This window comes from Ptychodera flava, unplaced genomic scaffold, assembly GCF_041260155.1.
Source record: "Ptychodera flava strain L36383 unplaced genomic scaffold, AS_Pfla_20210202 Scaffold_105__1_contigs__length_262673_pilon, whole genome shotgun sequence".
In the NCBI taxonomy this organism is placed as follows: Eukaryota; Metazoa; Hemichordata; class Enteropneusta; family Ptychoderidae; genus Ptychodera; species Ptychodera flava.
In genome coordinates this window covers 132758-156062 of record NW_027248287.1, presented here as the reverse complement: position 1 = coordinate 156062, position 23305 = coordinate 132758, and the positions used below count along the sequence as shown (strand labels likewise).

The following is a 23305-nucleotide window of genomic DNA, read 5'->3' as shown; positions in this document are numbered from 1 at the left end:
CCCCTGCCCTGGAAAAAAATCCCCTCAAAATGTTGTCATTCCTTTTCCCCTGCAGACATGAAAAGTTATAAGTACTAGCCCTGTGTCCCAATCCCCGGAAACACCATGGCTCAACTTCCCCTGTCCCCGTTTTAAAAGTAGCTTTCTCTCTCCTCGTTTTTCGCCAAGCCCTGTCCCCAGGACAATCAACCGATATCTGCCCTGCCCTACAAAACAAACACTAAAATTTGCTCCCCTGCCACTTAAGAACATGTTCCCTGCCTGAGCAAAATTAAAATTTCCCCTGCCCTCAAAAATCGCCTTGGAACAGCTTTTTTCGATGTTCCTGTTCTGTGCACGGGTTTGGCACGTCTGTGTGCGTAACACAGAATATTCATGAGGATAATATTGCGTAAATACAAGCCGCAGTCGACTAGTCTGATAGCACGGCAAAACTTGACCCTCTAGCCTGCTGCCCTTGAGTTTGTACATTTATCTGGTGTAAGACGAAGATGGGGCTAAGTTAGCAATATTCTTGTCTAACGAGAGCGAAAAAATGACATTTTCTTCAAGATTGAGTAAAAAATGATAGTTATCATCAAATTCTTCGCAGTTCGTTTCGTGAATATTTGAAAACCTAAGGAGCCGTAAGCCATATTGGTCAAAGGTCAATCAGAAGACCCAGTGTGGTGTTGGCGTGGCGTCGCTTACATATACCGCCAGCAATGATCAAAATCTCCAGTCGTTCATCTTTTAGCGTTTACTGACATGTCCCGCCCGTGTTTAGGAATGCCTACAGTCTACCCTTGAAATCCTGGACCATCTCGACGACTTCGCTGTACGTTTTAATCTAGTACAACTGGAGAATCGTCCAATCGTGTCGATGTCATGAACTTAGTTACGTTGTAGAGCTACTACCAGAAGCTCAACGGTTCGACAAGCAGATTCTCCGTTCAATCGGGACGAAACTCGACAACCCATTTTAGCAATTTGGACGGAAGAGGGCAACTCTTTTCGCACAAGCGAAAGGTCGACCCCCTCGATCGCTGCTGAGTCCTGCATCAGCTCGACGGCGGTCGTGTACAGTATACCAGATACAGGTATGTATAGTTAATCTGTCCTCTTAGTCTTATTCTTAACCAGCCATATGTAACCAGCCTAGCTCTGCATGGCAGGGCTGTGTGTTCCCGGCGTTATAGCCTCCCACCACAGGCCATAACGCCGGGAACACACAGCCCAGCCATGCAGAGCTATAACCAGCCCAAGTGTCTTTTCTTACATACGTCTACTCCTTCTCGTATAAACGTGTTCAGCAATGTCTTTATCTTGCAAAAATGTCTAACGTTTGTGTTGTTTAAATCATCGATATTGCTGATAAAATTTCAAATTAACAATGAACATCTAATTCCCAGGCAACTTCATGCTAATGTGACCTTTTCGTGACGAGGGACTGTACAGAAATTACGGGGGGGGGGGTTAGGGTTGGGGTGTTGGTTGGTGTTTCGAAAATGTAGAATAATCACCCTTCAAAAGTGTTTTCAAGAAAAAGATTGCCCCCAACTTTCATTTATCCTTTGTGTCACAGTCTGATTTGATGTTTTATTAATAACTGACGTAAAATTTCTTATTTGACCTTTGAACTTTCAAAGAATACCCTAAACCTTTAGAAACATGTAATTACTTGGGTGAAAGTCCAATAGCATATTTGTTGTTCACATCTGCTTTCAAACGCTATTCTCACCATCCGGTACTATTCGAAAAACCAAATTTCTTGCACCAACATTCACTAGTAACCAGCTCAGTCAAATTAAGTACATTAATATTAATAATCAAGCATCTATAAATACACAGATGTGGCTAGTTCTGTATTGAAAAATAAGATTTAATGGTTTCCTCATAGATACAATGTGTAGTGAATCACCGTCCCTCCACCCACCGGTCTGGAAACAGCTCCTGTTTCTTTGCTCCGAGCCGCGTTGCTGGTAAATATATCAATTACAAAAATCTCTGAATCTCTGACACCTTAAATTTGACAAGTACGTGAATTTGCATTAAAAATATGCTAATTTTATCCAAAATGACCAGAATGCATGGCGATATTCACTACAGCGATTTTGCTGGATAAACTTGTCGAGACCAAAATATATTGTAACATAAACGTTTTGATATTGAGGTGGGAGCCTCAAGGTTCTTTCACATTTTTATACATAAAAATTCATTTCTTTTCAAAGCTGTCGTCTACTTGAACTTCTCTTTTCGTCACGCCGTAGTCGTCACCGCGTGCAATTATGTTGCAAATTTGAGCTGCATTTTACTCAAGGGTGATTTTGGAAGGAATAAACTGTCAAAGTCGCTGGACTTAGGTTTCCCTTTAAAGATACTGCTAGTGGGGCTTTAAAAGGCCGTGAGCTGCAACACTGTGAAATTTGTCCAACCTCAAAGTACCTTCAATTTCTTCAGATATTCATTGCAATCTACAAATTGAACGATATAGTCATTAACTGTGCCTCAACAGCATTTGCTTGTGGCAGAATAGACAAGAAATTGAGCACATTTTGTTAATTTTAAATTTCGCGCAATTTTCAAAATCTTGCCATAATAGGTGAAAACAAGAATTTTTCGTCTTAGTGGAGTGAATCCCTTTCTTTTCCTTTCAGTGGGTTTCACCATGTTGTATTTGTAAAGATTTAAATGTGTACATCCACCATTTACGCTGTTGATCATGTAGTTGCATGTAGGCGGCCATATTTGGGTGCGGCACCCATTTATTATTTGTCTTACAAGAATCTCCTCATACAGTCCAATTCTGTGGATAATTACACTAGAGTAAATATCTCTGAGTTATGTAGAAATTTGCTATGAACTGATTTTAATTAAATATAAAAATCATAAAAATATGTCAAAAGTTGCAACTCATCTGCCTTAAAGTAAACATGAGAATAATTCTGATCTTACCTAAACATGGTTTGTCATTTTATTTTGCATCACTTCATTAATGATTTCCAACTTTCTAAATTAATGCAATTTCTGTATCAAATGAAATGTGGTCTTATTTTCAACATGAACATTTTGTATTATTGTATAACCATGGATGTAAAAAGAGTCAATCTTTCATCCATGCTAGTGCAGTGGGAACCCAATGATGTCAAGCCTTTGTGGGCCATGGAAATGCTATTGTCTGATTCAATTGATTGTCAGATTAATTTGATTATTCATTGTCATTATTGTCACATGGAATATGATGATTCATCATCTCTGTTTCAGATATTTTGATTTTTCACAGTAAGATTTTTAACTCTTTTATTTATATCCTTGCAAGTTTCAGGCCCCTTGGAGATGTTTATTAGGCACTGAAAAAGTAGGGAAAGGGTAGTGTCCCAAAGAAAGACAGAGTTACACAAAAAGGCATGCCAACAACAGGAGAATAAGAGAGGTATGTACTACAAAGTCTGCACTGATAATTTTTTAGTCTAAACCAGTGAACTTTGAAGGACAAGGTAACCAAAGCACCAGTGTTGGTGAATTATAGTACATGGTAGAACCATCATGACACAAGTAAAATCAATTTTACTTAGTTGAGCTTTGATATTTGGTTATACATTTGCAGAGCACCTAACAGCTTTAACTTAGCGACAAAATCTGCCTTTTTAGCTCCGCTGTCAGAGACGTGGAACTTATCCGTAGGCTAATTGTCCGTCGTCGTCCGTCCGTCCGTCCGTCCGTCAACAATGGTCTTCATCTCTGAAACCGCAAGTCAGATTTCTTTGAAATTTGGTATGGAGGTTCATAGGAGTGACCTCACTCAAGGTTGTTCAAATTGTGGTGAAATTTGCATAATTGTATTTTTGGGGCAATTTTTCCTGTTTTTAGCTCACATTTGGTTTTACCAATGTGAGTTTATCGTATAGGCTGAAGTCGATGGCGTCTGTATGTATGTATGTATGTATGTACAGTATGTCCGTCAACATCAAAAACACGCAAACCGCTGCACGTTTCAGCTTGGTATTTGTTGTGTGGATGCATCCTGGGCTATAGATGGGATTTTGTTCAAATGAAGTCTGCATTGCCAAAATTATGCAAATGAGCTTACAAAATGTGAAAATGGTCAAGAATAAATAACTCAAGAACCGCTTTTTTGATTGCTTTGAAAATTTGTGTGCAAGTACCTTAGGTTAACCTTATACAGTTTTATGAATATTGTGAAGCTATCCTTAATTTTGTATTTTTGCTGAATTTTTTGGTGATTTTTCTCATTTTCAGTAAAAATTCTTCTTCTCTGAAACCGCCGGCCCAATCGCTCTCAAATTTTGGTTGTCTCTTTGCAAGGGTGTTACTCTTCTAATTTGTTGAAATTATGAAAAAATTGGGAAAATTACTATTTTTGTGCAATTTTGTCATTTTTGGTCAAAAAATCTTAGACAGTGTTTCATTTTTAAAACCCCTGGACAGACAGCTTTCATATTTCGTACACAGACGTACAGAGATGACAATAGTTAGATATGTGGAAATTGTCCTGAAATATAAAAAATTGTATTTTTAAGACAATATTGTCATTTTTGGTCAAGAAAACTTTATCTCAACATTACTTGTTTGATAGCTTTGTAATTTGGTATAAAGTCCCGAAAGATGTTATGAGATAAATTTTCTGCTCAAAGTGTTGGGAAACTCCAAAATTTGTATATTTTAGGTACTTTTCTCAGTTTGTGACCTTAAATGACCTATATTAACCCAAGATATGTTGTGAGACAATTTTGAAGGCTGTGAAACATAATTTTGTCATATTTGATACCAATTTGTAGGAAAATTTGATCCAGAAAACAAAGCTGAGGTGACTTGTTCATTTTGGACCAATTTTTGCAACTTTTCTATGTAAGACATACAAAAACTGATGAGAAATTTGAATCCAGGATAATTCCAGATGTTGTAATCACCACCCTCAGTGGAAGGCATTTCACTATCTGTAACTTACTGAAGTGCTGTTTACATACGAATGATAACACTCATGGCATTAATTAAAAATATCCAAGGTTGTAAATGTACTTCCTGTCATTTGGTCTTATGTAATACCAAGGGGTGGAACATTTGATATGCAGGAGGGGGTAGGGTTTAGAAGATCAATGATGTAGCATTACTTTTTTACCAGATCCCTTGTGCATTTTTTGCCCACTCCCACCTTTTCTTTTTATCAAGCCTTCTCCGTTTTTTGTTGTTGACATTTGCTTATGTATTTAGGATCTGCTTCTCCCATTGCTATAGAAGTTGATATGCTTGTTCCTAAGGATGACCTCCAGTACCTAAGTTGGAGACCTTATTTGCTTTTGTCATTCTTGTTTTTCCTGGTTTAAATATTTCTCGAATAGACCAATTCAAACCAAATGTGAGCACATAGTGTCCTTGACGGTATTTTTGATCAAGAAATCTTCTTCTCTGAAACTTAAAGTCAGATTAATTTGAAACTTGGTATAGAGGTTCCTAGAGGTAACCTCAGTCAAGGTTGTTCAAATTGTGGTGAAATTTGCATAATTGTATTTTTGGGGCAATTTTTCCTGTTTTTGGTAAAAAAATCATCTTCTCTGAAATCGCTCGTCCGATTGCTTTGAATTTGATGTGCAGTTTACTTAGGGTAACTGTAGTCAGATTTGTTCAAATCATGGTGAAATTTGCATATTTGTATTTTCAAGGCAATTTTTGTCGTTTTTGGTAAAAAAATCTGTAAAAATCTTCTTCTTCAAAACTACCTGTCAGATAGCTTTGATATTTGGTACATAGGTCCCTAGGGATGATCTATTTCAGATTTGTTCAAATTGTGCAGAAATATGCAAATTTGCATTTTTAAGGCAATTTTTGCCATTTTTGGTCAAAAAATGTATTTCTCAAAAAGTACTGGTCTGATAGCTTTGAAATTTGGTATACAGGTGTGCAGAGATGAACTATGTAATATATATTGAATTTCTGATGAAATGTGCAGTTTTGTGTTTTTGGGGCAATTTTTGCCATTTTTGGTCAAAAAATGTGTTTTTCAAAAACTACTCATCTGATAGCTTTTCAATTTGGTATACAGGTTCCTACCGATGAACTTAATGATATTTATTGAAATTATGATGAAATCTGCAATTTTGTTATTTATGGGTAATTTTTGCCATTTTTGGTCGAAAAATGTGTTTCTCAAAAAGTACTGGTCTGATAGCTTTGAAATTCGATATGCAGGTTTCTACAGATTAACTAAATTTGATATTTTGACATTATGATGAAATCTGCAATTTTGTATATTTTGGGGCAATTTTTGCCATTTCTGTTAAAAAAATTTGTTTCTCAAAAACTGCAAGTGGTTAGCTTTGATATTTGGTATACAGGTTCCAAGGGATTATTGTAATATGTGATATCCTGAAATTATGGTGAAATCTGCAATTTTTATTTTTGGGACAATTATTGCCATTTTTGGTCAGAAAATTTTATTCTCTAAAAACTACTCGTCAGATAGCTTTTGTGGACGTGTTCTTTGGAATGATCCGATGTAAAAATTCAAATTATGATGAAATCTTCAATTGTATATTTTTGCAGCTATTTTAGCCTCTTTTTTCTGTCCATTGAAATGAGCCATCAAAGATTTCCACCTTCTTCACCAACATGTGTCAAAAATAGTTATTCTCTACATAAACACAGCGGAGCTATATCGGCCGCTAAGTCGCTTGTTAACCTTCCCTTGAAGATACAGATGTAATCGATAGTTATGCAGCTTATTCAATTATGTCAAATTTTGAGATCACAATGAAATGTGTAAACCCTGCAAATTATTTTAGAGAAACATACAGATAAAGTATCGCTCAAAGCTTCGCTTTTTTAGCCTTATTATCGTTTCCGTATCGTTTCCGCATCGCCCAACCCCAAATTCAACATCGCTCACTCGGTTGTTTGGTATCGTTTCCGTATCGTTTTACTAGCGCATTGACTCATTCACGGAACTCAAAGACATCGGATATGAGATATAGGGCATGAAAAGTCGATGTCATTTCGTCAAAAATCATCGAAAATTGAGAATATAGACAATATTTCACCTAGTTGAAGGTAAATGATCGGTTAATAATCATGAATTCCAACGTCTTGGACGATGTGGGTACGTGATTTAGAGTGATTGGCGCGGCGTGACACATGTAGGCCTACTCAGATTTATACTGTATGCGCACGGTGCGATAGTTTGCCTAAAATTTATTTTATTTTTGATGGATAATGGTTGCGGAGTGTAACTCTATAGTATGAATTGCGTAGCAATTATTGAAACACTTGGAAGTTCCCGCTATCAGAGTGTTATCAATGTGTTGTGACTAAAGGTCACGGACTTCCTCTACATCATAATTTATTCACGTCAATCAGGTTTAAAGGTCACTGTGTAAAGCATTAGGAGAATTCATGTTGGCATCACCATATGTGTTAACCTAGTATATGATACACTGCAGTTATTATTTTAGCAATTCTCCTTACTTTGTACGGCCAGGTTTTTCTTGTGCGCTTTCAAGAACGTACATGTATTTAGGCTTAAAAATACTAATTTCATTCATATAAAATGGTCATCCGCACACAGTACCACACATTTCTGGGTTTCTAGTCAGTGGAAAAGTTGTCCCACGTCATTTTTTGACACTTGTCTCATCGGGCAACCGGTACTGGTGTTTCAGTTGCAGTTGCCCGAACGCGACTTTCACTTGCAACCATTAATGTCTGTCCCTGGTAGAGTGCTATCTTGTTACAAAAATGTTCGCAAATAAAACGGTATACAAACTTCATATCAAATAAAAGCAATTCGTAAAAGTAGCGCATTATAATCACAATATGTTTCAACTTTGTTCCCATTTTTGTGTGTTGAAGCAACATTTCATGAATGGATAATGTCGGACATATGGGGTCGCACACATGTATTTGATCTTTCATTTTGTATACCTTTACTCTCAAAAACATCGGCAATGCCAGGCAGCGAAATTTCCGAAGGCGGCAACTTAGCTGTTGCATTTTTGAGTGAATAATATGCCGTGGCCAATTGGGACCATGAAATTGACTTGATACGATGCAGCGGCGATGTTTAGGCTGATACGATGCGGAAGCAATGCAAGGCTGATACAGAGGCGGTAATGAAACGATATAGAAAATAAACAAACTGATGCGACAGCAATGTCGGAAACGATACGGAGGCGATCTGAGGCGAAGTTTTATGCCATACTTTATCTGTAGTGTTGAAACAACTTAAGGGGCTCTTAGATTGAGTTCAAAACACAAATGTACATAACATAACATACAATAATAGCATAGTCAAACTCAGGATGAGCTTTTAACACTTTTAACAGCTTTTAACTGGCCAAAATATTGTTGAAGGAATCCATGAAGTGTATTTTATGAACCTTGCCTGGGAACACAACTTTGAAACAATATCACAAGACAAACTCATGTCCAAGAGTTTGTTGCAAATTTAATATTGAAAGATGAAACAAGCTTATGCTCTGATAACATGTTCCAGATTACACGATGTGCTAAAAAACCACAGTTTATCTTTATTAACATTATACGAAACTGTTTTTGGAACAACCAACTGTGTGCAAGAAAACTCTTGCCTTATTTCACAAAATGTAACTTAATATACATTTTTTCATAAAAACATTTTGCATAGTCAAAACAGCTTCAGTGTTGCACCCGCTGGGAACAAGGATATAGTTTTGAACTAGTATTTACTTAATGGCTGGACGACAGTTATTGAACAGTATCCAACAACAGTCAGTCCATGTTCAAGTATCTCTATTATACTTCAAACTTTTCTGTATGGCTGTCTATATAATTTCTTGAAAATTATATAAAATGTATATAACACGATTGGAAATAATTTGGGATAATTGGATTTTCATATTTTTCAAATTTCTCAAAGATAGTTGAATGTTGCAATATTACAAAATACTCATAAAAACAAGTGCGTAACGTAAAAAGAAAAGTAGATGAGGTTACATTTGTAGATGAAATCGACATTACTTCACCATCCAATTATCCCAAATTAGTTCCCATCGTGTTATATGTACTCTAAATAATGCATGATATTGAAAAATCATTTGAAATGGTAATTGACAATGAGTCTCCTTCAAAGCATTTTTTCAAAATTTTTATTTTTAGTAGTCTACAGTTTTCTCTACACATGTGAGCTATGCCTGGCTTGACTAGGGAATCTCTGTTGGTACAAATCAGAATGAATCATGGGATATTTGTAGTATGGGTTGGGGTCTTTGCATAGTTAGCACTATTACATATACAGAGTCAACAATTTTGTCACAATAATTGTACAAATGTACTAATGGGTTCAAATAAAATTTAACAAAGCAAAACTTACTTTAGTTGAGGGTTATGTAAATTGACAGTTCCATTCTGATGTGCTCAAAGGTCTTTGGTCAAGGATGCCAATGTTAAAATGATACATGAATTTCCTTATGTTCCTAAGCATAGGTGGAATGGAGGGATAATGATGTTCAAATCAGTAATAAGTCATGATACCAGAGTTGTTCTTAAAATATCAAATGTACCATATTGTTAGTTATGACAGTGACTTTAAGTATTATGCCATCATTTATCTCACTCTTTGCATTATTTTAAATAACCATCATTTATCATTTCTACCTACAGATTTTAAAGAGGAGAAGTGCAGTGATCAATGCAGATGAGAAGGGTTTCCGGAATGATGTAACTGCAGACCTGATGTCTGATGAGGAGGTCCCACCAGATAGAAGGATAATTGCCTCCAGGCCTTTTTGGCAATCTGACAAACTAAATGATTTGAATAGAAACACTCAGCGAATGCTTAATGACTCTAATTCAAGACACTACATACTGCAGAGGAAGTATGGCAGAGCCAGTGAGAGACCACCTTATAAAAACAGTTCAGTGACAATTGTGTGAGACAGAACAGTGATGCATAGCTTTTCTGAGTAATTATCCATCATCCCTCTGTTGGTCAATAACTGATTTGTTCTCAATTTTAATTGCTTTATTGAAAAGTAGTACACAGAGCTGGTGTTGTAAGTTCAGTGAAATATAAAGTCATTAGCTGGCACAGGTCAGTTGACACCAAGAAAAGTTAAGTATAACCAAGGCATAACTTACAAATACTTCACAAGTACATCTTTGAAGTACTGCTGAAATTTGTTACTTTGACGTATCTGGATTTGTGTCCTCAAGAATTTATCAAGGTGCAGTTACAGTGTTTAAACATGCTAAAACAAATGTGAGCCACACACACCGTGTTACTGATGGTATTTTTCTATTTCTTGTCCAAAAATTTCTCTGAAATGCTTGTCAGATTGCTTTGAAATTTTAAATGCAGGTCTCTTAGGATAATATAATTGAAGCAGTAATCAGTTTGTCCTGATATATGCAATATTGTGTTTTTCAGAGCAATTTTTCCTAGTTTTTGAGATTTTGATGAACTGAACAAAAGCTACGATTTAACAGTGCACATACATGTATGTGATAAGTAAGAGTTAATTAAACATACACTACAAAAAAATTCACCCCTGTGACAGTTCCTGCACAGGCCCTGATACAAACTGTGATACACAGGTCTGTGTCAGCAAATACAGAAGGAGTTCTATCAGGGGCTGATGCACATGTCTGTATCAAGTACTGTAAACACATGTCTGTATTTCTACCAATTACAGCACCTGTACACAGTGCTGTGAACACTGAGCTCTAACAGGGTCTGAAATTTTTCAGTGTTCAAACAATAACATTTCTTTCTGCTTCTATCATCAAAATTTGCCAATTTTTACAACAAATTTACACCCTGAAATCCATCCAAATTTTCAGGCCCTTTAGCTGACACACCACTGTACGCACACCGGTGGTTCAGTGCTGCAATTATAGGTCTTGATACAGTCAGAATTTACAGCATTGTATACAATCCTGTACCACCATGAATCAGAATTTACACAACCCTAAAATCTGACAGGTTTTTTCTGGTCTTGCAAAAAAGGTTATATCTCTGGGCCTGTTACAGGTAATGATTATCCTCTGTTACAGGCATGTGTCTGCCTTTTCTTGCTGTGTAGATAGCTTGAGTGCTTCATATTCAATCAAGAAACTCTTGAAATGATTTTTTATTCCTATATTTAAAGGTACACCTAGTTGATCTTGTAATTTGGTGAATTACACAGTCATTGGCTGACACATCTCAATTGACACAAATTAAAATGTACATAATTTAGGAATACTACACATGTATATCTTTTAACGTATGCCAAAATTTACAGCATACTGTAAAGAGCAATAATTTTCACCAGGATTTAATTTCACTATTTTGCTGTTTGGGACACATGATTCACTGGGTTTTATTTTCACAGATCAGGCCGTGAAACAATGAATTCTATTATAATTTAAAATTGTCATAGGGGTTTAATTAAGCAGATTTTTAGTTGCTTGTTGTATTTTGGGTTATTTTCCTGTTTTTGTTTAAAATAATTTCTCTGAAACAGGTCAACAGATTGCTTCAAAATTTGTATATAGGTCAATAGGGATGATAATGGTAAGATATCAAATTGTTCTGATGAACCATATTTCTCCCTGTTAGGCTCAGGCATATTTAAAAGTGACTGCATTAATTGATATTAGAGTTATCAAGGCTATGGAAATTCTTTTTTGACAGTATTGAAGATAACTTTGAATGTGTCTCAGGAAAATTGTTCTGAATGTTTTTTGTCTGTATTTTTTAATCAGTGTAGTTTACTTAATGCTTTATATTGCCTTTTATTTATTTTACTAACATTTACACATTCCTTTGGAATAAAGAATAATCATTTACAGTGATCTTGGATTTGTGTATCTATCTATCTATCTATTGTGTATCAATCTCATTGCGTATACACACACACACACACACACACATATACATATATATATATATATATATATATATATATATATATATATATATATATATATATATATATAAATTCGTTTGTAGGATATTACACACGTACCAATCTTCTGGTTCAAATAGTTTATTATAACAGCACAACGTTTCGTCCTAAAAGTGGGACTTCCTCAGGTGCTACAGATCAAAAAGTTTCAACTTTTACTAACATTTACACATTCCTTTGGAATAAAGAATAATCATTTACAGTGATCTTGGATTTGTGTATCTATTTTACTAACATCACTGATTTGTGTGTCACTGTGACTTACTCCGTGTTGAAACTTTTTGATCTGTAGCACCTGAGGAAGTCCTACTTTTAGGACGAAACGTTGTGCTGTTATAATAAACTATTTGAACCAGAAGATTGGTACGTGTGTAATATCCTACAAACGAATTTATCATAACCACGCCACGACAACACTGGGGACAACCTGAAAAACCACAGTCCAACATATATATATATATATCTATATCTATCTATCTATCTATCTATCTATCTATCTATCTATCTATCTATCTATCTATCTATATATATATATATATATATATATATATATATATATATATATATATATATATATATATATATATATATATATATATATATATATATATATATATATATATATATTAGTGTATGTGATGCATGTATGATTAGAAATACATGAGTCAAAAGCTACAAAGCATTACTGTTATTTGAGGACCCACACCCCAGTTCCCCCGAAGCCAGTGTTGGATAATTATGTAAAAATTGGTGAATAATAAGTATGGATACATGCGGCAACTGTCCCTCCCATTATTATGTAATCAATCAAGCCAAAAGTACTGCTCCCTTGATTCTCTATAAATTAGAGAATACAGTAGTATCCTGAAATACATATATAATGGATAACACGTGAATCCAGCAGAATCCTGCAATGGATTAAGCAATGGATTCTGTTCCGTATCCGACAGAATCCATTGACCACCAGAATCCACTGGCATACATAATGTATATTGTAGTATTCTGGTGGATTCTTGAAGTATCCAGAACAATATACAGAAGAATCCTCAATGGATTTTTCACTTTTGGCACAGTGTACCGGTTAGATAAGTAGCCCCTAATTGACTAATCTGTTGACACCAGTTAGTGTTTGACAAGCCTGCAGCTACTGTTCCCAGGCCCTGGGACGGCTAACCAACCAGATCAACACAAACCAAACCCATGGTAAAATAGTAAAGTAAACAAAATTGTGTCACAGATCATGAGTTTGGTTCTATTACCCTCTCACCGTCCCCTCTAAAGATGCCCAAATTAACGCAATTCAACTATAGAAAGTAGAGGGAGCCTACTCTACTGTTTATGATAACAAATCGCGGTTTAGTAGTTGTTAGAACATCTACTGCTGAAATCACTAATGTGTTCAAAACGTAAAAACAAAGACACTGCCGCCAGCACGTCTGACCGCAACTTTTCCCGGCTGTCAGAAAGACATGTCAACCGAAAACATGAACCCATTCAAAACATCGACGCGCGAAACAGAAAAGTTTGACTGCCCAGACCAAAAACATAAAACCACGCCCACCTTCCAAACGCCGACCACCGCACACTTACGCTGTGTTTGAAGCGTGTTTGTGCACAGCTTTTCTCTTGATTTGCTTACTGGTTTACTAGACTTGGTTCAAGTTCATGATTTGTGATCGTGTGAGTTGGGTGATCGCTTGGAATGCAATGATTTGTGTTCTGTTTTCAAGTGAAACGTGTGAGTAGGATATGATTATGAACGCATTGAGTGGGGTGAACGCGATACAGGGAAGTTTCACCCGGCACTCACTGTAGCTGCACAGACTAAATAAAAACGCGTTTGATCGCTACGTAAACCTGACCTGGGCTGCCAAATTTTACACGATGAACTTTTACAGATCATTTTATTTTCGAAAATTCACCGACTTGAACCAAATCTCTGCTGGTTAATTTACCTTCGTCCTATGATACCCTTAATGGCTCAAACGGAGATATAGGAGTGGAAAGGCAATCTTGCCCAAGTTGCAGGATTGTAATGGAAATCTTACTGCGTGGTGGGGATAAAGTTACTGGCGATTTTCTCGTCATGCAGAGAGGTGGCGAAAAGTTCCGTTTTCAGCGATCGTGGGTTACGGAATTAATGGCAACGCTTTGTATCGTGTCAAGTGTTAGATATCTCTCAAAGAAAAACAAAGCAAAAGAAAATGACGAATATGGCAATAGTGCAGAAGATGTCTTAACCAGTGCCGTCGCACGATGTGTGAGAAGCCGATGGTCAGTTGGGAATGGACTTTTAAAAAACTGACGCCAGTAGCCTATGAGAAATTCACCGATGAGAATATTGCTAACTGTGATGAATATGTGAATTTTTTTCTGAACAACACTCAAACAAAATCCATTTCTTTGATTTCCAGTCCTTGCATATTTCACAAAGTCCTATAGTCCATGATTACGAGCCATGCTTCTAGTTGTTTCTCCCGCGGCGTGTCGATGTTCTGTTCGGGTAAATCCTGTTCATCATCTCACAATTTTTTCAATTTTCCAAAGATGAACGACAGAATGTCCGCCGGCCGCGCCAGTCGACAGGACCACGATGTCTGAACAACGTCTGAGAAAGTTGTTGATCGTGAAATTTGAGGTCAAAATTGGAGGCGTGGTTTAACAGATTTGCTCTGGCGGGTAGAACTTTTCTATTTCGCGCCACGATCTTTTGAGTTTGGCGGGTCGATGTTTTCACTTGACAAGTTGAGTGACAGCTGGGAATATCTTGCGGTAAGACGCGCTGGCGGCTGGGCCTTTGTTTTGACGTTTTGAACACATCAGTGATTTCAGCAGTATCATGTGATAAAGATTTCAGGAGCCATCGACGTCGTGGCCATTTCATAGCTAGTTTCGTTTGTCGGACCATGCGGATGTTCACTTTCCTGTCTCAAGCTGAAATTTATGCATGTGCGTCAATGGACAAACGTATTCACTTTATTGCCAAATTGGGCGTTAAAAACCCAGCGTACTCAGTTTGTACTGACCCAATATTACTGTTGAACGCTACATGATTGTATCACAAAATACGATTAAATTCAAAATCGTCGAAGTAAATAAGAAAATAACGCCACCGTTATAAAATAGAGAGGTCAATCACGAAATTTTACAAGAGACATCTTTAATAATATGTGCATGGCGGTAAAAAGAGACTGCTTCAAAGGATGGTCACCCATTAATTAGAGTATTATTTTGAGGTCCCGACATCGACAAATTCGTCATCAGGTATTTCTATGCCGTAAATCACAAATTAAAACATATTGAATATGGGAATCATGTAAAAAATCAACAAGGTCGCAGTTACAAGCTACCTGTGAAAGGTCGCGATCGACTACTATCGATGGACGAAGCGTGTCGCCCTTGAACAGAAATATTACTTTTGTGAAAGGCATGTAAAAAATTAAGAGAAAATAGCTTCAGGTCATAAGGACCTGCACCAAGCCAAAGCTTCAGGTCCTTACAGAAAACTGCCGGTCCTCAATAAATGCAGTTGTTAACGACCATTAAAGTCAACTTCTCCACCAATACTATGCTTTTGAATGTTGTAATATTTAATTTTTCATATCCTTTTATCAATAGAGTCAGTAAGTATTCACTCCAAAGGACTATTGTTCACATAGATTGCAGAATAGTGTAAATGAATGATCATGAAATATTCATCTACATGATCAGGAATCTGAAAAAGATCACAGCCCTCATCTTCCTCAAGGTCATGCGCACACATTTATCAATGTTTTCCATCACGGGGGGGGGGGGGGAGACAACGGGACTAACAGGAGAATTTGACATTTTCCTAGCCATGTCAAATCCCCTACTCTCTGACTATAAAATGATGTCAAACACCCAGGGGCGGGGAATACAGGCTCATGCACTGGCTACATGTGGCTGATGAAAGCGAGAATTTTTTCTATCGTAATTTTCTATGGGGAATGGTGTTCTCTATATTGCTGTGTACAATAGCGCTGTTCACGGTTACACGTTTGTTCCTAAATATAGCTGTACGCGCGCGACATCGGACACACAGCTTGAAATGCGGACAAATTTTATCAATGTTGCACACATGGCCGTTTTGCAGTCCTGAATATGCCTTTTATTATTCATTGTTACACTAGCAGTCGCCTACTAAGATTTGTTTTCGTCGATTTGCATGCGCAATTTCAATTTCTAAAAATGCGGACAAATATTAATTTTGCATATTAATAAGAACAGTGACGTAAAGTTATTAAAATGACTCTGAAAAGTTTGACAGACCTCGATACTGCTGAAAACCATCGACACAATCAGTTAATGATACCGTAAAATCTTAAAAGACGTAATTTTTTGCGACATTTAGGCCTACAGTCCATGATGACGCTGAGTTTTGCCTGCCTGTCGTAAAACGGTATACATCGAAACAATTTGAAGCCCTACTCTCGGCCTCTGAGAGTATACACGACAGACAGTGCAACTCGACAAAACTGTTAATGATAAGGTCGCTCTGTTTTATAAAATGCACACTTGTTATCACGATATGTCGTGCTAACATTCGGTCTTGTGAACTTTGGTTGAAGACCAACGAGCAAGCAAGATGTTCTAGCGGTCCACAAACAAACGCAGCGAAACTTGAACTTGACTGTCGACTGCAGGTAGTGCAATTGGGCTGTCGTGTAACATCTAGTCCTTGTTCAAAACTTGAGGTAAACAAATACCTCCATGTTCAAAACCAAATATGTTTAGTCAACAGCACTGTTCTCGTAGTAGGTTTTTGTCTTAAACTCTTCTGTGAACCGTTTATGTTTTTAACGCTTCAATGGAAAATCAAAGCAAAGTTTGATAAAATGAAGGGCTGTATTATGTACATTTGTGTACATGTAAATTCCGAACTCTTAAAGTGTGGAACTAGTGATATAATACTGGTGTTGTTATCATATGACACAGATATGCTAACATTACAAGGGTTACACTCTCCAGACGAGTATTATAATATTGTGTCACATTGTTGCACCAAAATCAATCCATTCCATCATTGCTAGAATCTGCATGCACGGACGTAATTCATACTGATCTGAATGTAATCAGTTGCACTGTGCTATGCGCGTCGATCGGAGGGGTTAGACTTTTCGTAAATGTAAAAAGTCGCAAGACAAAAAATTACTATGTTGCGACATTGTCAACTCCCACCACCCCTGGTCTGGTGTACCATAGAGATCAAATTCCCCACTACCAGGACACGAAGTGCGATCAATATCCCCTGTTGCCCCGCACTCCCACGGTGGAAAACATTGATAGGTGCATGACATTCAAGTCTGAATCGCATGATTCAGAGTCAGTCATCATCTGCATCTGTTACAGGTCTTGACGGAGAAATTTTCATCATTTATTCCAAATTTCAGTCGGTCATAAGGACCGACATGTTGCTAAAAACATTCGGCCCGACGAGAAATCTGTCGGTCTCGGACCGTCGGACCGACGTTAATTTCGCACACTGCTTATAACTGAATGCGTCATTCTAAAATCGTGAGGTTCGAGTCTTGTACAAGTAAAGAAATACGTGAACTTCAGTCAAACAGTTGAATATCGCGTTCTCTGATATGTTGAATCGAGCATTCGTCGTTCTTCGGTGGCGACTGGCCGTTGAACTACTATAATAACGATGATAGACAACCCAGCAGCACGCTGTTTGTCCGCTTGATTGAGTTTATAAACAGGAAAAAGCAGTTGGTGATTCGAAAAAAGCACTTTCGTGGTTGTTTAAGTTTTTTCAAGTTCATGGAAATAATTCTATTATTTTCTATTTTGGTTTCTTTAAATTTATTGCATAAGTGTATAATTACCTTATTCAATCTCAATCGTTTTCAAGCTATACTGACATGAATTTGTGCTGTGAAATATCGCATACTTTTCAATCGAGATTTACTTCGACCCTGGACTTCGACTCATTTTCATTTTCATGTTCGTTTTTTTCGGCTCCAATTAGTCCGGAGTAGGTACAATTTTGGATGTCGGACTTGAGCAGATATGCTAAATATATTCAGAAACGGACATAATAATTTGGTGTTCTGCATCATAGGTTGGGATTCTGGGAACAGTTTTTGAATGTCAGACATTGTATTGACCGACATAATATACCAGAAAAAGTCGTGGTCTTTGGTAGTTTTTTCGACCCTAATTTCATTCAGAGCAGGATCGAAGAATTTTGAGTGTGGAACTTTGTTGCATGTCGACTCACATGTAAAATGTTAACAGAATTGGACGTATTTTGGGGGTTTTGAGGTCGTAATATTAAGTTGGATGGAGAACAGTTGTCTCTTATCGGGTATGGATAAGCTTAGACGTGAAACATACCGGTAAAACAGGTAGTTTTTGGCCGCAATGCGTTTTGAGCGGAAACACTTCCGTATGTCGAAAACTGACTTATTGGACTAGGCTTCAACCACCGTCCCTCCTGGGTGGAGGGACGGTGCTTCAACAAACATTATTGTTAGGGTTTATTGTTGATGGCACGCGAACTGGCCCACAATGTTCATTTTTGTTAAAATCTAACACATTTCCGAGTATGTTATGTGGAGGGACCGTGGTTATGGTTTCAAACTTATCGTCCACTCAAAGGCTATATATTACACGGATTCAAAATTTATCATAAAACAAAAAATGACCAAAATCACTCAAGGAAGGTGGGTGTACCCCTTAAAACTACTTTTGTGCCCTTATCAGTTAGGATTCCTATCCAAATTTCTACGAGGTGAAAATCGCATTGCGGAGACGGCTAATGTCACAATTATTTCAAATTTCATGAAAAAAGTACGTTTCCGCCAGAAAATGAACCGTCTACCTGGCAGTTTGTGTATTCACATAAATTAGTGTGATGGCAGGTTAGCCTATGACGTCGGACTGTCAAGTACGGTTTCCCTCAGTTGCCGGGAGGTGCTAACTGGTCCTCGTTAATTTGGATTAGCTGATAAACAAAGGCTTGTTCCAGATCGATTATTCTCTTTTGTTCACTCGCCAGTTCCTTTCCATGATGGGTAGAGTGGGAAAATACTCAGAGATTCGTAAATGTAGCGATTTTGTCGGGTGGTAATATGTGTTTTAACAAACGACCCGTACTCTTTACAGTGTAAATGTTTTGCCTGTATTAGATTAGCCAAGATACGAAGCCCTCCTACTGATGCCGGCAGTACGTATGTAGTGTTCACTCAAAGGGGTTTGTTAGCGTATCGAGCCCGATACCGTTTCATGTGCCGATATCTGATCAATCAACTCGACAACATATCCGATAGCCAAAAAATCTCCACTTAATTTACGTCCGTCGTTGTTTCTTTATCCGCACGTCAGTGTCTTTTGTACTGAACAATGTAATATCGTATCGCGCAGTTACCTCCATGATCATATTTTAATTTTGCAGTCAGTGTTCGCATTTTCAAAGCTTGCTCTACTTGAACGATTGACACAGTGACAATGCCATTTCCAAAATGTGAATGAGAGATCGACCAATGCAAAATAGATGACTCGGAGCAAAGCCAGCGCGAAAAGAACTGACAACGTCCGGTGCGGCAAGCTTATGATTAGCTGACCACAAGTAAAATTGACAGTTATGGCTACTTATTAAATTTGACCGCAGTTTGGGCTGTTTCACCTTTTGTGAATTGAAATATTTTCCGATGCCGTCATTGATGCAAGCGACGATGACGATGTCACGATCCCCATCCGATTTCCCCCGACGGTTGAATCGTGTCTATCCGAGTATGAATGATACCCTGTAGCTATGGGTAACCGACCATTGCCGAACAATGCCGAAGATCAACCGAGTAACGTTCCCGGAATGGCAAGGCTTGGTTATCACGGGTAAATGAAAAAGCTGGCGTTGAAAACGTTGTTTTCGTGCAGCTTTGTCGGACTAGGTCAGGTTCGTAGGCAAGCCATAGGGTTTTGAGCAAAGGCATTTTGCGGGTTTTGTTCATAATTTGAGTCATGACGTCGCCATTGTTGCAAAATTTCAACACGATCTTGTAGTAGCTCATCCCACAATTACGTTGTCACACGTGCCCTTGAAGAAGCTGGAATCAGCAAGTCGAAAGAAACAATTGCAAGTTCTGCAGTTTAAGACTATATCTCGGGCGACTGAATGGCTATGTCGCTTTCGGTAAAGTTAATGGCACCGACCTTGGCAAAATGCAACTATATTCTATAGGACTACCAAAACAAAATAAAGAATCGGCAGTTCCGATTGCAAATATGTCTGCATGCTCCACCTCCTATGTTTATCTGAAACCGAGTAAATGGCCATTACAGGGCAATCACCTCCTCCAAAAAGAGAACTACCGTAAACGCATGTCTTCATGCTTATCCGATTCATTTCCCAATCATAACGTCAACCCAAACTTTGATGAATAGTCGCAAATCTGAAACAGGGATTTGTAAAAAACTCCACGTTTACAAAAGACTGAACACAATTTTACAAAGTGTTGTGAATTACGAAATAAAGTTGCATTTAGAGAATTTAAATGGGTTGCTTCGGTTAGGTGTGTCGCTTTTATCTTGTTTGCTGTGCAATCAGTGTGTTTTAATATTGACAGCACAAGTAAGGAGAGAAATTTGGCGTCAGTTTTTCGAAAATTTTACATCCGAGCGAAAAATGCCTTTGATACGAAACAACCGGATTGCTTCGGTTTAGAGATGTGTTGCGCTCATCCTTGTTTGTTGTGTAATCAATGTGTTTTTTGTTGACAGAATTAGTAAAGAGATAAATTTTGCGTCAGTCCCTGCAGTTTGGTTCATGAGATTTTGTGCTGCGGACCAGTCTATATACCTAACTCATGCACATTTGTTGCGTACCTGGCATTTTCCCAGCATTTAAAATTGGATCTGTGGTGTGATCATCTGAAAGTTTTGTGTTTTGTGCGTGCCAGCACTTGATAGCTAAGGCTAATCAGACACACATTTAATCACCTTCGACAGATCAAGCTGATGAGGCTGCACGTGTGGACAACGAACCATGTGGCCATACTGTATATTACGCTTGTCACTGATACTTGTCTTCGCATCGAAGCATAGACCCTCTAAAACACGTCTATGATCGAAGTAAATAATCACTCACATGATCCATGAGTGACAGCTTTTTATTTGCCCCTTTGCATCAAAGCTGAACCGCGTCACGGCATTCCTTGCATAAATGCATATGAAATAAGCTGGTTACCGGTTGCCGCCTGGTAGCGTTGCTTGCTTTTTTGCTTTTTCACATTGATCCTGTTAGTCTGAAGTGATAAGTCGACTACTTTTGTGGTCATAAAGCTTTCCCCCCAGATTGAGCGCTCTATATAAGACTGCGCTCGATTCCTGATAGTTTCGAAACCGACGTTTGGTATGCAGTGTAAGATTTCTTTTACAGACTGCCTGACTGACAAACATTAAATGTTGTAATTTATGAAACGTGTGTGTTTCACGGCATATAGCCGTTCCGTTGGCTGAAGGATACTCGAAACGTAGGCCTACACATAGCCTAGATTGCTTTACCGTCCGCTTGCCTCCGTACCTCCGTGGGGACGGAGGTACGGAGGCAAGCGGACGGTAAAGCAATCTAGGCTAGCCTACACACTGTCCCTCCACAAACTGGCCTACATCATGGATGTAAAAAATAGACATCCATGCCTAGATAAGCTCACTCTATTAGCGAATATAGGCTACAGTAGAAGTCAGGTCTCGCTGCCACTCTCTACATTAATGCAGCGTGGAGGTAGCATGGAGGTAGCATACCTCCATTGATAATGAAATCATGAACTATGTCCTGTAAATCCCAGAAAAAATCACACGCGCAGATACGGATACCTAGCTTATGTTACACAACTGGTAAATGACGTTATGCTAGCAAGTACTGCGGTTTTACAAATACAAAGTTTCGGCAGAATTTTGAGGTTGTGAACGGGTTACGAGTATTTGATTCAACGTTACCGACGTGGCCCTAACCGATGTATAAGTTGGGCTTAACCATGCCGGTTAAAGGACATTTAAGCCATGTCGTATACGTCGGCCAACGAAGCGGATAAGCTGACGGTTAAGTAACGTATCGATAGGTAAACAACCGACGGTTCTCTTCCGGTCCAGTCGGATCAGCCATTGAACCGGTGACGAACCGCTGACAAACCGTTGCTAAACCGGAAGTGTAAACGGCTATTTTCATACAGTGGACGTAATGCTACTATGGGTCATTAGAATAAAGATGATATCGAGGCTGAGGATATACCATGAGGTCATAAGACATGCCGTACTCACTGTCTGAATAGTCAGTTATTTCTCTTATTTACCAACCCACTATTCTATAATATGTGTGAGCAAATCCACTACCCGAACTCACGGGCTAGCAGTTTTTACTGCCGGGCAAGTAATTTTTGGTACCTCTACTAGACCGATAGGCTAGCGTAATGTAGGAGACAGCTGAGGAGAGTAGCAAAGTCGATCGGGAGCAAACAACATGTAGACTACAAACGCATTGCCTGCAGCAAAATGAACACAGTGACGGACTTTTCCTATCCTATGTAACTGATATAAAATTCCTCACCCAAGTTCGATTTCAAAGAATGTATGCAATTCTGGGATAAAGAAGATGAATTTCTAAGAAATAACAGTTTGAGTTAATCTCAGAAAAAAGACAAACAATCAATACAATTTGACGTCAAGCTCATACATGAAAGTTCAACTGATACGGGTCTAGTACATGTTGCACTGTGATTAAGCCGTAGCAACATGCAAAAACACAGACCTTTCAAAGATAAAAATAAACAATATAGCAATGAAATTAGTTAGTCATGAGTGAAATTCCTCAAATAAAAAGATCATTCATTTGGATCGTGCTGTGATGAAATCTCTCTTATCAAGAAAGAAAATAATTGTCCATCGCCACGTTGAGATAACTGGACTGGCATAGCAGCTATGGCAGATATGACATCAAACCGTACTCTTCTATTAGGGAAGAGGGACCGAGGATTAAAAATACCGCAAATAAGTTTGGTTTTACTTGCAGTTCCGTTACTTGAACTTCCATTCTCCATCATTATGTTATCCTCTATTGCTTTCTTTCATCAGTACAATAACCTTATCAAACGTAATGGGTGTGTAAACGTTCGTGATGTTTGCTCACCCCTTTCAACAAATAGTCCTCTCATCATGACCGTCCGTGCTTTTTAATACAACACATGCGTGTGGGAGTCAACCACCATCGCATCTGACACAGCGATCGCATGACATTCTATTTTGTGTGGGTTTTGTTGTTGTTGCTGTTGTTGTAATTTCATTTATTTCCGCAATTATTACCTGGGTATCAAGGAGCAGAATGCTTCCAATGCATAGGATTATTGTGTTCACAGAGAAATTCA

At 38.0% G+C, this 23305-nt stretch overlaps 1 long non-coding RNA gene across 3 annotated transcripts; it reads left to right on the top strand.

Moving 5' to 3' along the window:
• Window positions 1-573: 573 nt before the first annotated feature.
• LOC139126595 (uncharacterized) lies at window positions 574-11805 on the top strand. 3 transcript variants are annotated; one of them, XR_011550651.1, is made up of 3 exons: window positions 574-1079; window positions 3299-3412; window positions 9631-11805. It is a non-coding gene; the product is annotated as an uncharacterized lncRNA (long non-coding RNA). The 3 variants fall into 3 exon arrangements; XR_011550650.1 differs by having other exon boundaries at window positions 576-1079; window positions 3305-3412; XR_011550649.1 differs by lacking the exon at window positions 574-1079 and adding an exon at window positions 1808-1961 and having other exon boundaries at window positions 3305-3412.
• The last annotated feature ends 11500 nt before the right edge of the window (window positions 11806-23305 follow it).